This window comes from Furipterus horrens, unplaced genomic scaffold (assembly GCF_987537825.1).
Source record: "Furipterus horrens unplaced genomic scaffold, mFurHor1.1.pri manual_scaffold_8, whole genome shotgun sequence".
Taxonomy (NCBI): Eukaryota; Metazoa; Chordata; class Mammalia; order Chiroptera; family Furipteridae; genus Furipterus; species Furipterus horrens.
In genome coordinates this window covers 46,177,975-46,194,322 of record NW_028327178.1, presented here as the reverse complement: position 1 = coordinate 46,194,322, position 16,348 = coordinate 46,177,975, and positions in this window count along the sequence as shown.

Sequence of the window (16,348 nt, the reverse complement as noted above, 5' to 3'; positions counted from 1 at the left end):
ATGTAGAAGGAAAGTGATCATATAATTCATTCCATTAGTTCATGATTTAATTTTAGACTTCTTTCTTTTCTTAATTATATATTAACTATATTAGTTATATATGTGTGTATATGTGTATATATGTTTGTGTATATGTATTTTAACTATAAGAGTTGTAGAGGTCCAGGAAAATTTGAATTTTTAAGTTTAGCAAGTCTGTTTTGCCAAGGTTGTGACTCCAATTTGGCAGGAACAGAACGTTAACAGTTTAGTTGGAATCTAAATATTTGAGTTGATGTGTTCACATATCTGGAATTTCCTGGACTGTCTGGACCTACATAAGTAAGAACTAGCACATTTTCTAATTGAAGTCTAGTTCTCTCCTTGCTTGAAGAGACAGTATAGCGACTTTTGCCTGAACAACTACTCACATTCTTTGATAATCTACTCATACTTTCCCTCCTAATCACAGATCACAAACATTGAATCTCCAAGTTTCTGCGAAGTTCTTCTAATTAAAGGTTAGTACTCCCACTTTGTTTAAAGATGATGCAGAGACTTCTGCCTTACAAGACAAATCATATTCTTTTAAGATCTATCCCAGCTGTCTTCCTTGTCAATAGACCAATAGATTGAGTCAACTTAAAAGTTAAAACATAATCCAGCTGGGGTAGTCCTGAGACTGCTAGGGGCAGAAAAAGAAACTGTACTGGCAGGCACTGGGACAATATATTTGGAATTGAATCCCTATGAATTTGGATTAAGGAGGAACAAACCATAAATTGTATAAGAGAGATTTTATTAATATGGGTACATGCTCCAGTGATACTTGGATTTAGCATCCCAGAAAGGACCCCTAGATATGGTGCTATACCTTCTGGGTTTGCTCTTAGAGACTTGGAACAGGTAATCGCCCACACCATGTAAAATAGAAAAGCCAGATATGCTATGGAAAATATAGAAGGAGGGATCAAATGTCCTGAAGAAATAGTCACACTAGAGTGGATGTACTACATAATGCCAGAAAATCCATGAGTTATTTGTTTTCCATGAGAATGATCTGAAGACATTCCATTCACTAAAGCAATAAGAAATGAGCTGGTAAGATTGTACTAATGTGATTACTTAGTTTGCAGGTGGTTTTCCTCTGTAGATCAAGGTCGACATAGGAGAAATTAAAGAACTGATATCAATGAAAGAAATGTGTTTGATAAATTCCAAAGTAATAGTGACTGTCAGTGCTTAATGGAGAAACAAGGTAGCACATTATAATAACCAAAATGTTTGGAATAATAGAAGCTTTGAACTATAGAATGCTATGGAGAATGTAAATAGAAAAGTATGTTCTCAGAGATGAGATAGATGGAAAACCAAGAATATTTCTCAATATAAAAAAAAATATTTTGAATGAATGGTGGTTTCAGAAGTGGTATTTTTTTCTTCAGTTATGTGGCCATTGATCTGACAGGTACATCTTTTCCATTTCTGTCAAGAAGTGGGATTAGAAGCAGTTCACACTTACATGGGAGGGATAAGAAGAGTACACATTGGTGATTTTTGCCCCAGAGCTATGCTGATTCTCCTCTCTGTCATAGTATAGCCTGAGGAAACCTCACCCAGACAGTCTGGACATTTTGCAGAATGTCAACTTATTGATGACAGCATGTTAATCATACCAGATTAACAATACATGGTAAGTACTTTAGAGGGCTTGTTTTCCATAGAGTGAGGTAACCAAAGAAAGATTTAGTGTTTTAACACATAACTTAAATTTTTAGGGGTTCAGTGATCTTGGCATACCAGAAAATCTTGACTAAAAGACAAATTATTGCAGTTTGAACCCCCACAACTAAGAATAATGGTAGGATCCACCCCCCACCATTTTGAAGGCAGCATATTCCACACTTGAAAATATGGCTTTGACTTATTTATCAAGGAAGCCACAAGGAAGTCTTCCAGCTTTATGTATTGTCTGGAGCAAAAGCAGGGTCTGAACAAGGTCCCAGCTGCAATGTCAACAGTGCTACTGCTTTGACCATGTGATCTGGAATTAGGGTTATCTGTAGTGGAAAGAAGACATTGTATGGAGTTTATAGAAAATGACAAATAGAAGATTATTGATGTAGACCCTTACAGTTCTGGAACAATCCATGCTATTTGCATCAGTTTCATAACATTTGGTAAACTTAAGGAGTGGTCTTCAGCCATCTTAAATAGAAATATGAGGGACTTGACCTTGGGACAAGTCACCATAGATACAGAGTGTTCCATTGTGAAGTAAATTCTGTCAAACTCACCAAGTCTTAAGGCCAAGCAGGCTTCACAGCAATTCATTGCTTGTACCAGTTGTATCTGGTATGAAAAAGTGTCTGAGTAAACATTAAACTCCATTTGGTTGAGGTGGATGATTTTCTTGATGCCATAACTGAGAAAATACTGTTGGATACCTAAGATGTTTTAATTGCAAATCCCAGGAGATCAAGAAATGGACTAAAGTCCTGGTTGCTGTGGCTCAGTGGATTGAGTGTCGGCCTGCGAGCCAAGTGTTGCTGGTTCGATTTCCAGTCAGGGCAAATGACTAGGTTGCACTCCTGGTCCCCATTTGGGGGCGCAAGTGAGAGGCAACCACACAGTGATGTTTCTCTCCCTCTCTTTCTCCTTTCCCCTCTCTCTAAAAATAAATAAATAAGCAAACAAATAAATTATTTTAAAAAAATGGACTGAAGTAATTTGCCTAGATCCTCTTTTTTGACTGAGGCACATCCTCTTACTATTGTTTCTTGTGTTGGCATTACATTATTTTAAATATCTTTGAATGTTTTATGTAGTATAAGAATTATCTTTTCCTGAAAATGTGCATGAACTTACAAGTAAACCAATGTGGGGCTAGAATCTTTAAAAAAAATTGGCACAATTTTTTGTATATACTAAAGAGAAGAAATTATTTGAAAACTATGCCCACACTATAAAAGAATTTGATATATGAAAAAAAAAATTCCACCATAAGTCCATTCAATGGAAGTATGTTGTTCCACAAATTGGGAGAATTTGCTGTTTAGAACAACATCAAACCTCACTTGAAAAATCTACACTTGATATATTTTCTTCTTAAGTCAAATTGGTATGTTTTTCATTTTTTTGTTTACAAAATTATAATACTTATATAGAAATTGATATATTCTGTAATAATTCTAAATAGCTTTTGAATCATTTGTGTCTTGTTTTATTAATAATGATATTTATCTGGGTATGATTTTATTTTCTCTTAATCAGATTAGCTAATGTTTGGGCTGTTTTACTGTCTCCCACCCACTTCCCTCTATCCACACATCTATTCCAGTGATCCTGCTCTTGGTTTATTAATTATTATAATCTTATCCATTTTAATTTATTAATTACCCTTATATCTTTCTTTAGGTAATGGGTATGATTACTGACTCCATACAAGGCACCGTGCTAATGATTTTGCCTTCAACATATTTGTTTCTTTTTTATCTACTGTTTTCAATGGTTTTGCTGTTATTCTTTTTTTAAAACAAATTATAGAGTTGAATACTTAATTTATTTATAATAAATTTTCCCATAGAATGTGATTCTTCAATAAAAATTCATTATGTAAACATAAATAGTGAATCATCAATAAAACACAGTTTAAATGGAAAATATGGTTTAGAACAATATTTAAAACATATTTAGGTCTGGGAGGACTTTTTTTTTTTTTGGTCTGGGAGGACTTTAGAGATACCAAGGGGTAGACCTTCTAATTTAATATTGAAAAACATTTTTAAACCAAAGAATTATTTTTTTTAAAGTTGAAATATTTTATTCCCAGTAATTAAAGTTATGAGAGGATGCCTCTTTCATTGAACCTGGAGTAAAGGACTCAGAGCTCTGGCAATTAAATTCTGTGTTTTTTACTTCACCACTTTCATCCTGAAGGCAACTCCATGGGACCTAGTGTGATCTCCTCACCCTTTTTATTGTATATGTGTAGGAAATGGGAATCATAGGTTTCTTCTTAAGTGTTTCTTCTTGTTAACTGCTACATATTGTTGCTTAATCTGATACTGGCTTTTTCTATTCTCTCTTTCCTAGTATGTTTTCCTATATGTCAAATGTTTTAGGAGCATCTTAAATCCTGTGTTTCTTCATCTGTAAAATGGAAATGGTAATGGTAGTAGTACAGGCAATTGAAACCATCTTATCAGTTACAATTGGGATGGATTGACTTTTCAGTAAAAATTTATGTATATAAATTCATTGGACTATGTTTACTGTTGATCTTATTTTCAAAGACCTTTAAAAATTACATGCAGTTGACTTATCTGTCACTTTGGAGCTTATAAGGATACACACACACACACACATAAAAGTAATATGGCAAAAGGCCCATAGCCTGTAAAGAATCAAATTCAGGTCTACTTGGCTCTAAGCCTGTGCTAACCCTACTCTTTAATTTAAATTGATTCATGTGGCCAGCAGCTATTGGAGAGTACATATGTAGAAAATAAATGGCTTCATCTGATGACTAGAATGTCTCAAAGATCACAACCTACACTAAATAAACCACGTGTTTTTGGTGGTCTTTAGAGCAACAGCAACTTAAAGGGCAGAGGTCTTGAGACTGGATAGTTCTTTTGTCCTCATTTCTTCCACACTTTGGTAAAAGATGTGCCCCTAGGCACACAACTTTGAAAGTTTGATGCCTTTCAATATTTCATTTGTTTTTTTCAGTATCTCAATGGAATAATATGAAACAGAAGAATTAAAATAAAGCAGTGCAAGCTATATCCAAGTGGATCAGAGCAGGGACATGCAATGGACATGGATTATAGAGACTGTGCTGCATGGCTTGCCCACTACTTATGGCTGTAATGCCTGAGAGAAGTAGACTTTCCCTGCTTCAGTCTCCAGCTTTAAAATGAAGAGTTGAGTGAGATGACATCAATTTTTTTTTCACCTAAAAATTGTTATAGATCTGTTGCTTTTCTTTCAATCAAAGTAGCTTCTTAAGTTTAAAAAAAAATGTTTAAGGATCTCTGGTTAGCTTTTGTTGTCTGGTTTGGAAACTTTAGAGACCTTATTGTGACAAATATTTCTTAGAAAGGCCCTTAAATTTTTGCTTATTATATCAATTTCCAATTTAGAATCCAGAATTTTCTTCCATGCTGTCTTCTCTGAGTGTACTCTTACTTCAAAACAGTAACCTGTTCCAGTGGATAATTAGGTACTACATCTCCCACATATATTTGCATATGAAAAGGGGACCATACAATGTACATTAATGCCATCATTGTCATCACCATTATGGTAGTAATTATATGAAAACTGGATTCCTATCTGGTCCAGTCTCTGTACAGGGTGACATTCAAAAAAGCCACTGAATAGCACCCAAAAGTAATTCAAAGGAAATGTCAATATCATTAAAGGGCATTCATTCCATTAGCCACATCAGCACAAATCTCAACACATCTCAAAAAGTCCTTTCCTCTCCTAAAATATCCAATACCACATCTGCACTGGCATCTTTCACACAACTGTCTCTCACTCTCCATCAAGTCTGTGCAGGGTTTGTTTATCTGCTTATTTATCTCTTATTTCCCTCTATCTCTACTACTCCCCACACTCCGCCACCTCCACCATTATTCTAAATTTATATCTCAAAAGCCAGAATTCTTGCAAGGGTAAGTGACTGAAGAAAAGAAATTAAAAATGCAAAGGAAAGAAAATACGAAAAGAAAAAAAAAAGACAACCTCCCTTCTCTTTTAAAGCATGGGAGAATTCATGCAAAACACATTTTGTCTTTGTTATTTAAGCAGTGATATATGCATTAACTCATTCAGTCCTCATGGTAACTATATAAGGTAAATTATGTTATTACAATTTCTGTTTTGTTGTCAGGGTAACTAGGACTTAGAGAAATGAAGTAATGTCCTACAGTCATCTAGCTAGTGAGAGAGAACAGTGCCACTGCTTTTAAGCAACTTCCTCTATTATTGTATAAAGTTTCTAGAGTTTCATAAAACTCCATAATTGTTATTTTCCTATTTGAATACATTTTTCCCCTTTTGTCTCATTTTTTTTCCTATCTAAATCTAAGCTCTTAGGATGAATCTTTACTTAAAGTGAATCTTTATTAGATTGCATATATATCTCCAATATGCTGACTTTTTAGTTTTGTAACCTGGCTCTATCAACATTTTGCTTTAGTTATTCTAAAAATTTATAACATATTTTTATGGAATGGAAAAAGTAATTCATCATGCAACCATTAACATATTTTTTATTGATTCTGATAAATTAATTAGAATAGGTTTATTATCAGGTGAGATTAGTAGGGAGAGGTTTTGGAGATGCATTCACCAACATGAGAGAGTGTGCACTTGCCTCTGGTATATTGATAAAGGAGTCTTGAGAGATAAAGGCAAACCTTGGGGAGAAAGCAACAAAGATGGCTATCTTGGTATGGTAGGTGATAAGACAAATTATAATTTTCTAAAGGAAGGGAATTATAACTGTAATCTCTGGTGTAAAGGAGGAAAAAACATAATTGTTGTGGACATTTGAACAAAAACAAAGGATTCTTTGGAGTAGGCACCACTGTATTGATTGTGTAATATGCATGTTGTAAATCTGCATATGGTCTGTCTCTTGGCTTGGGAATTAGGGAATGGCTGTGCAGATATGTATTAGAGTGCAGAGGGCAGAAAAATAAAAAGGTGCCTGCTTCAGTCTGAGTCTCCCATGACCCAGATATTTATGAAAAAGTCAGTGTTGGCTCATGGGCACAGGAGCAAACATTCATTATTTCAACCAATTTCTTATCCAATTTCATAACAATGATGAAACAAAACACTCAAATGTAGGCAGACAAATTGGAAAATATTCTTTAATAAGGTAAGTTCTAAGATATCTTCACATCTGGAAAGGCAGAAAGCTTTTTTAAATTGATGCTTCTGTAAGTGAGAAGTGCTGTTCTGAGTAGAATAATGATGCTCTATGCTCTGTACACAGTCATGCCTGGTAAGTCAATATCTTTTTCCTTTTGTAATCCAGAAGGATAATGATCATGTGCACTTCAAGTTTCAGTATGTACCTGAAACTGGCTGCATGGTGTTCTTGGCCATCTAGTTCTTTACAGCTGACCTTTTAAGCTGTGAAGGAACTGGAAAAGGGAACAAGTATCTGGGTGCCTGCTGTTTCCAGATACTATACAGGTGCTTTAAGTAATTGATTTGTGTTAAAATCAGTGTTGAGAAACTTTTCATGAATAGGTCACTTAATATCCTTGTGTATGTGTGTATGTCTGTGTGTATCTTCTTTAGTGATATGTCTGTGAAAGTCTTTGTCCATTTTATTAAAATATTGTTTATGTTTTATTATTGATCTATAAGAGTTCCTTATTAATTCTAAATTAACATGTTAAAAAAATTAGTACTCTAGATCAGAGTTTGGCAAACTACAGCCTGCAGGCCATATATAGCCCACCACTTGTTTTTGTAAATAAAGTTTTATTGAATCACAGCCAAACTCAGACTCATCAGTTTATACATGGTCTATAGCTTAATTGCTCTACAATGACAGTGCTGAGTAGTTATAATAGAGACTGTATAGCTCCCCAAAGCCTAAAATATTCATTGTTTGACTTTTCACAGAAATAATTTTCTGAACCTTATTTTAGGTTAACATCTTAACAAAATCATGTCTTACAAGTCTATAAACATGGTGTATCTTCATTTAGTACATTTTTCTTTTAGGAATGTTTGATAGTTTTCAGTGTAGAGATCCTGCATAGTCTTTATTAAATTTATTAGTATTTTTATGTTTTCTCATGTTGTTATAAATGCAAGTGCCTTTTAAATTTCATTTTCCAGTTGTTTGTTACTAATATATAGAAAGACAACTGTATTTTTATATTGACTGTGTATCCTGAGACCCTGCAAAATTTACTAATTAGTTTATAGATTCCTTAGGATTTTTTACATAAAAAATAATGTTTGTGAATAGACAGTTTTTATGTTTTTCTTTTCAATCTTCATATTTCTGTGTTTTGTTCCTTGTCTCATTGCACTGACTAGGCCCTCCAATGCAATTGCTTAGAAGTTATGAGTGTGAACATTCTTGCCTTGTTTCTGATTTTCAGGTGAAAATCTTCCCATATTTTCCCATGAAGTGTAATGTTATTGTAGGTGTTTCTTTGATAAGTATTTGTTTTGTTAATGTAATGATTATATAATTGTGATCTTTAATGTAGTGAATTATATTAAATCATTTTCAAATAATAATCAACCTGGCATTTTTAGATAAATACTACCTGTTTGTATTATAATACAATATGCTGAATTTAATTTTCTGATTTGTCTATGTTCATTAGAGCTATTGGTCTGTAATTCTTTTTAAAAATGTCTTGTCAGCTTTTGTTAGAAGGGTCATTCTAGCTCCACAAATTGAGTTGTGAACTATTTCCCTTCTATTATTCTAAAGAGTTTGTGTAAGATAAAGAGTTTGTATAGTCTAAGAGATTAAGTTAATGTAAATTTGCATTTTATTTCTTTTTAAATTTATTATTGTTCTATTACAGTTCTACCATTTTTCCCCCATTGCCCTCCCCTGCCCTGCCCACCCCATTTCCTCTCCCACAGTCAATCCCCATCCCGTTGTCCATATCCATGGGTTATTTACTTGACTAGACCCTTCCCCTTCTTTCCCCACTTCTCTACCTCCCCACTCTTCTCTGGTCACTGTCAGTCTGTTCCTTATTTCCATGCCTCTGGTTCTATTTTCCTCATTTGTTTTTTTTATTCATTAGGTTCATGTATTAGGTGAGATCATGTGGTATTTGCCTTTTGCCACCTGGCTTATTTCACTAAGCATAGTACTCTTCAGTTCCATCCATGAAGTCCCAAAAGGGAGGAATTCCTTCTGTCTTTCTGCTGTGTAGTATTCCATTGTGTAAATGTGCCACAGTTTTTTGATCAATTCATCCACTGATGGGCACTTAGGCTGTTTCCAGGACTTGGCTATTGTAAGTAATTCTGCTATGAACATAGGGTTGAATAGGTTCTTTTGAAATGGTGTTTCAGGATTCTTTGAGTATAATCCTAGCAGTGGAATTGCTGGATCAAAAGGCAGTTCCATTTTTAGTTTTTTGAGGAAATTCCATACTGTTTTTCATAATGGCTGCACCAGTCTGCATTTCCACTAATGGTGAAGTAGGATTCCCTTTTCTCCACATCCTCACCAGCACTTGTTTGTTGATCTGTTAATGATGGCCATACTGATCAGTGTGAGATGGTATCTCATTGTGGTTTTAATATGCATCTCTCAGATGGCAAGTGATGTTGAGCATCTTTTCATATGCCGATGAGCCCTCTATATGTCCTCCTTGGAAAAGTGTCTGTTCAGATCCTTTGCTCCTTTTTAAATTGGATTATTGTTCTTCCTGGTGTTGATTCATATGAGTTCTTTATATATTTTGGAGATCAATCCCTTTTCCAAGGTATCATTAACAAATATGTTTTCCAATATACTTGGTTCCCTTTTCAGTTGCTTGACTTTCTTTAGCTGAGCAGAAACTTTTTAGTTTGATAGAGTCCCATTTGTTTATTCTTTCCTTTATTTCCCTTGTGGTAGGAGATATATTGGTGAAAATATTGCTGCATGAGATATCTGAAAATTTCCTGCCTTTGTTTTTCTCTAGAACTTTTCTGGTGGCACAGCTTATGTTTAAGTCTTTTATCCATCTTGAGTTTATTCTTGTGTATGGTGTAAGTTGGTGGCCTGGTTTCATTTTTTTGCATGTCCTTGTCCAGTTCTTCCACAACCATTTGTTGAAGAGGCTATTTTTACTTCATTTTATGCTTTTGCCCCCATTGTCAAGTATTAATTGACTATAGAAAACTGGGTTTATTTCTGGGTTCTCTATTGTGTTTCATTGATCTATATGTCTGTTCTTATGCCAGTACCAGACTGTTTTGATTACAGTGGCCTTATAATATAGTTTGATATCAGGTATTGTGATCCCTCCTACTTTGTTCTGCTTTCTCAAGATTGCTGAGGGCATTCAGGGTCATTTTGGGTTCCATATAAATTTTTGAAATATTTGTTCTAGATCTGTGAAATATGTCATTGGTATTTTAATAAGAATTTCATTGAATCTATAAATTGCTTTGGGTAATATGGAAATTTTTATTTTTATTTATATTTTATTTTATTGATTATGCTCTTACAGTTGTTCCAATTTTTTTCCCTCTGTTCACCTCCACCCTGTGACCTCCCCTCCCTCAAGTTGTCCCCCCCCTTAGTCCATGCCCATTGGTTGTGCATATAGTTCTTCTCAACATCTTCCTGTCTACTCCACTCCCTCCTACTATGCTTCTTAATTCCTGCATCATCTCCCTCCCTTTTCCCACTTCCCCCTCCCCGCTGACCTCCCCCCAATATGTTCCTGATACCTATAATTCTTTTTCCACTCTCTTTGCCTACTTAGTTTGCCTTTGTTTCGATTCCCTAATTCTGCTGCTGGTTGTTGTGATACAGTTTTCATTTTAATGTTCATAGTTTTGATCCTCCTTCTTCTAAACAAGTCCCTTTAACATCTCATATAACAGTGGTTTGGATCTGATGAACTCCTTCAGTTTTACTTTGTCCTGGAAGCACTTTCTCTGCCCTTCTATTCTGAATGAGAGCTTCACTTGATAGAGTAATTGTGGTTGTAGGTTTTTGCTTTTCATTACTTTGAATATTTCTTGCTAGTCCCTTCTTGCCTGCAGAGTCTCCTTTGAGAAATCAGCTGATAGTCTAATTGGGACCCCTTTGTACATAATTCTCTTCTTCTCTCTTGCTGCTTTTAAGATTCTCTCTTTATCTTTAATTTTTGACATTTTGATTATAATGTGTCTTGGTGCGGTTTTCTCTGCGTCCAGTTTATTTCGAACTCTCTGTGCTTCCTGGACCTGTAAGTCCATTTTCCTCCCCAAAGAAGTTCTGCTTATTTTTTTCACAAAATTTTCCAATTTCTAGTTCTTCTTCTTCACCCTTTGGCAATCCTATAATTCGAATGTTCGTTCGCTTATAGCTGTCCCAGAGGTTTCTGAGCCTCTCCTCATATTCCTCACTTTTTGTTTCCTCTTTCTGCACTAGTTGACTGTTTGTTCCCTCCCTATGTTCCAATTTGTTGATTTGATCCCTCGCTTTCCCTTCCTCACCACTTGTCTTGTATGTATTTTTGTTCATTTCAGCAGGCCTAACATTCATTCCTTCCCTGTCTTGATTAAGTCCCACTGTTAGATCTGTGAGCTACCTTATGACTATAGCTCTGAACTGAGCTTCAGAAAGATTCTCTATTTATTCATCGGTCAAGTCCCTTATTTGCTTTTTGGTTAGCTGCGTAATTGGTATTTCAATCATTAATTTTACCATTCTGACCATTTTTTAAATCTTTCTTCTTGGGCAGGGCACTGTCACACCTCCTATGCTATATTGGGCAGAGCCCCATATACTCGTCACAACCCTGCAACCTTTCTCACCACACTGTGGCGCTTTGAGTGGGGGCGGGGTTCCAAGGTGGATTCCTGCTGTTACTCTCCGCTAAGGGACCGGGATCCTCCTCCTCCATCCCCATGCCCTCTGGGCCTCACAGTTCAAGACAATGGAGGTCTGCCTTCCCTGGCATTGGAATTATGAGCTGATGGGTCTCGTCTGCAGCCAGGGCCAGCTCCCAGGCACTTCTCTCCTCCCTCCAAATATGGGTGTCTGCTTACCAGGTCCTGCTGCTTATTGCTGCAGCTGCTGCCTCCAGCACAGCTCGATCTTTCAGCCGCGGTTTCACCCCTCCTACCCGTCTGTATGAGCACTTGTTTATGACTTCATATGTTGGATTTTTATGTAGCTTTATTTCCTGGGACTTCTGGTTATTTCTGGTTTTGCAGTAGTTGTAGTTCTTCTTAGTTGTGGAGGAAGACAGAGCATGTTGGTCTAAGCCTCCATCTTGACAGGAAGTCCCATAATATGGAAATTTTAGTGATGTTGATTCTCCCCGTCCATGAACACGGTATATGCTTCTATTTATTTGTATCTTTCTTAATTTCTTTCTTCGGAGTCCTGTAGTTGTCCAAGTACAGGTCTTATATCTCATTGGTTAGGATTATGTATCTTATTTCTAACTTAACATTTTATAGAATTAACCATTGAAGCCATCTGGGGATAAAGTTTTTTTGGGGGGAGTGTTTAATTATGAATTTGATTACTTACCACATATAGGATTAATTATAGTATCTGTTTTCCGTCTTGCCAATTTTAACAAGTTGTGATTGGCAAGAAGTTTGTCCATGTTATATAAGTTGTTGAATTTATTGACATGACCTTTTTAAATATTTTTCTTTACTATAATTTTGAAAAAATTATTTATTTTTTAGAAAGAGAAGAAGGGAGAAATAGAGGGAGAGGAACATTGATGGTGAGAGATGTCAACTGGTTGTCTCTCACATGCCCCCAATGGGGGACCTGGCCCATAACACAGGCATGTGTCCTGACTGTGAATCAAACCTGTGACCTCTTGATTCACAGGCTGATGCTCAATCTACTGAGCCACACCAACCAGGGCTCTTTACTACAATTTTTGTTTTATCTGTGGTCGTATTTCCTCTTTCTTTCATAGTAATGGTAATCTATGATTTCCCTGTTTTTCTTGGTTATTATTATTAGGATATCATCACTTTTGTCAATCTTTTCAAAGAAACCAACTTTTGAACGTGTTAAGTTTTTCTATTCTTTGTTCTTTTTTTGTTTCATTTATTTCAACACCTCTGTTACTTATTTATATTCACTTGGGTTTAATTTTCTTTCTTTTTCTTATTTCTGGACGTATAAATTTAGGTCACCTGGCCTTAAAGCTTTCTTCTTTTCCTTTATGAGTGTACTGAAATAATAACTCATCATAAAGTGGCAGAAATTTTAATTTTATATAGATTAAATATAAATTTAATTATAATCTTGGGGTAAAGAAAAAACAGTCTATGAAACCTGAATAATCAAGAATGGTGTGGAGAATCCAAGGACCACATACTCTCTTGGAAGGAAGCCAAGTCTCCACAAGAGCAGTCTCTCAATTTTGCCTATGAGGTTGAGGCTTTTATTTATTTTATTTCACTCAATCTTAAAGGAACCTAGTGAGAACACCTAGCACTCAGATATTGGTTTTCTAATAACATTTCTGGTAAGGGGAACCAGGTATCCTTGCAGAAATGGCTGATTGGACTAGGGCAGGAAAAGTACAAGATGATTCAGGAGGATGTTGTGGCACAGAAAGTAAGGAAGTGATTTAAAAAAAATCCCACAACAATGGGGGTTTGTCAAAGGACTTGAGCGAACTGAAAAACTGTTAATGACCAAACTGAAACAAAATGAGCAACAAAATGGGTAAAATAGAATTGGATTCTAGCTCAGTATATAATATAAACATCTATGAGTCTTACAGATATAAATGAAAGATTGAATTAATAAATAAATAGGAGAAGACACAAATCTCATAGATCCAGAAAATTTTCTACTAATACCAGGCCTGTCTAATAGGCATCCAGTCATATAATATGAGAAATAGAGACACTAATTGAAGAAGATACAAGATACAAGAAACATTGTACATGGGACAATGATGCCTCCGTCCTCTTCAAAGTAGGCCATTTGGGACCTCACATAGCCCTCCCAATTGTCATCAGCTGGCCTGTCATATTTTTCTAAATATCATTGATGGTCTGAAATCTCTGCCCTTTCAAAGGTGATTTTAGTTTTGGGAAAAGCTAGAAGTAACAGGGCACCAAGTCTGGGCTGTAGTGGGGCTAAGTCACCTGGGTGATTTGATGTTTTGCCAAAAAACTCTGTAGGAGATGTGATGTATGAATGGGAACTTTGTTATGATGAAGCTGCCAATCACCAGTTGCCCATAGCTGTGGTCTTCTGAATCATTCATAGTTTCCACAAAGAAATGTTGAAGTTTAATGCAAAATTTGATGCAGATTCATTGCTCTACTCACTCAATAATTTTGAATGTGTTGTCCACACCATACACATGCTCACCCAATGGTGTCTACCACCGCCACTGACCAGTGCAGTGAAGTTGTCATTGTTTATTCATATACATTCCAGTCCAATCTCCTTGGCTGCCAGATTACATCAGTGTCACACAAACCATTCTTAATATATTAACAATGGCTAGACTTTTTCTGGACAGAACCTCATATATGTACATATTCTACTTTCAGGGAAGTAGATCATAATTCTCTACTTAAGTTTGGGCTATACATAGTGGCTGTCTTCCAAAGTACAGTTTGAAAAGGGGGAAAAGATTAATTGTATAGTGTTAAAACCTGACAAACAGTACCTCAGCCAGGTGATCAAGGTCAACACCAACAGTGAAAGTCATGTTGATAACATCTACACTTAGCATGATGTGATAAAAATAATACTTTCCTCTCTGATCTTCTCCCCCAAACCCATAAATCCAGCCTTAACATGAAGAAATTATTGAATAACTCTCAAGGACATTCTCTAAAATACATGAATGGTACTTCTCAAGGTACTTCTCAAGGTCTGCCCTGGCTGGTTTAGCTCAGTGGATTGAGCGTCGGCCTGCGAGCTAAGTGTCGCTGGTTCGATCTTCCAGTCAGGGTACATCAGAGAAGGAAAACTCTGACTCCAAAAAACCTCCGCTGCCTTGCGGCATACCTCTTCTGGGGAAAGGCTAAGGGAGTAAACCCCGACAGAAAATCTGGAGCCGGAGTCCCTAAGGCGGTTTGACGTTGTAGTCAACACCAGCAACTCCTGCGGCGCACCTGAACCCAAGCTGTATCGACTCCGTCTTTCCCTTGGACCCTTCAGCTGCGAAGAGAGGGGGGGTCTGCTGCATGGGCAACAGCAGACCCTCCATATCACCCTGCCCAGGCTCTGTAGCTTCAGCGTCATCGCAAGATGTCGATTCAACACGGGAGGAGACAGATACCATGTCACTCCCGAGTCGGACTGCACAGCCATTCTCGGCGGTGCAGATAGACTCTTAAGAAGCTACACCATCATCTCTCGAGACGGACGGCTGCCGACCGACCGACTTCTCAAGGTCATAAAAAATAAAGGAAGTCTGAGAAACTGCCACAATGAGGAGGAGCCTAAGGGATGGAATCCCAGAACAGAGAAAGGATCGTAGGTCAAATACTAAGGAAATCTGAATAGAGTTGGACTTCAGTTAATATTGTATTAATATTGGTTCATTAATTGTAACACATGTAGAATACTAATGTTTATAACAGAGGAAACTGGGTAACAGTTTATAAAAACTCTGTCCAATATAATTTTTCTGAATCTAAAACTGTTTTTAAAAAGGTTTATTGAAAAAAAACCCATAGTTAAGGTGGTTTTCCTCATATTTCAAAAGAGAAAACAGAACTTCTGGCATTTAAGTAACATGCCCAAAGTCAGACAGTCAAATAGTAAGGGATGACTTAGGGGTTTGATCTTTATTTTTGGACTAAATGGTTTGTCCTATCCCCTCACATCACTTCATGCACCCACAATTTACTTCAGTGCCTTCTACCCTGCTATCAAAATTTCTGTTCCTTGTCACTCACAGGGCTTCCAAAGTTTTCATGCACCCCAGTCTCTTCTGTTGTAGGGGATCACCAGAAATATATATGAGTCTATTTGTTTGAATTTGGGTTGCCTCAGAAGTTGTCTTTAAGATAAAAATGTTAAGTGTAAGCAGTTGATTTAGGAAGTGATTTGGGAAGCACAAGGGAGGCAGTTAGATAGGGACAGGAAAAATACCAATACATTATTTGTAATCAATGGGTTATGATTTAGGCAACTGGAACTCAGTTCCACTGGGATCCTCAGGAACTATGTGAAGCACATCTCAGGATCATCTCTCTGGAAACAAAAAGGCTATCATTTATACATTGACTCTCATCTTTCTATGGTTTAAGGTTGATCTGGAGGGGTTAACACCTTCATACCTGGGTTTCACAGTTCTAGAGAAAACCCTCATTCACAGAAGAGAGTAAAATGCTACCGCTCTGCTAGCTATCTGTAGTAGATACAGAATTCACACTGAAGGGATATGTGGTAGGTCTGCTATACCCACTAAGCAATTTTTGATGATATGTGGTTCTTTACAGACATAATTACTTTATAATGCAAGGGACAATTGCAACACAAAAGTGTAGATAATTAATTTTGAATTTATGGCTATATAGAGCAGGTGTTGGCAAACTATGGTCAGTGGGCCAGATCATGCCCACTGTCTGTTTTCATAAATATAGTTTGTTGTAATGCAACCATGCCCATTTATTTCCATATCATCTATGCCTGCCTTTACAC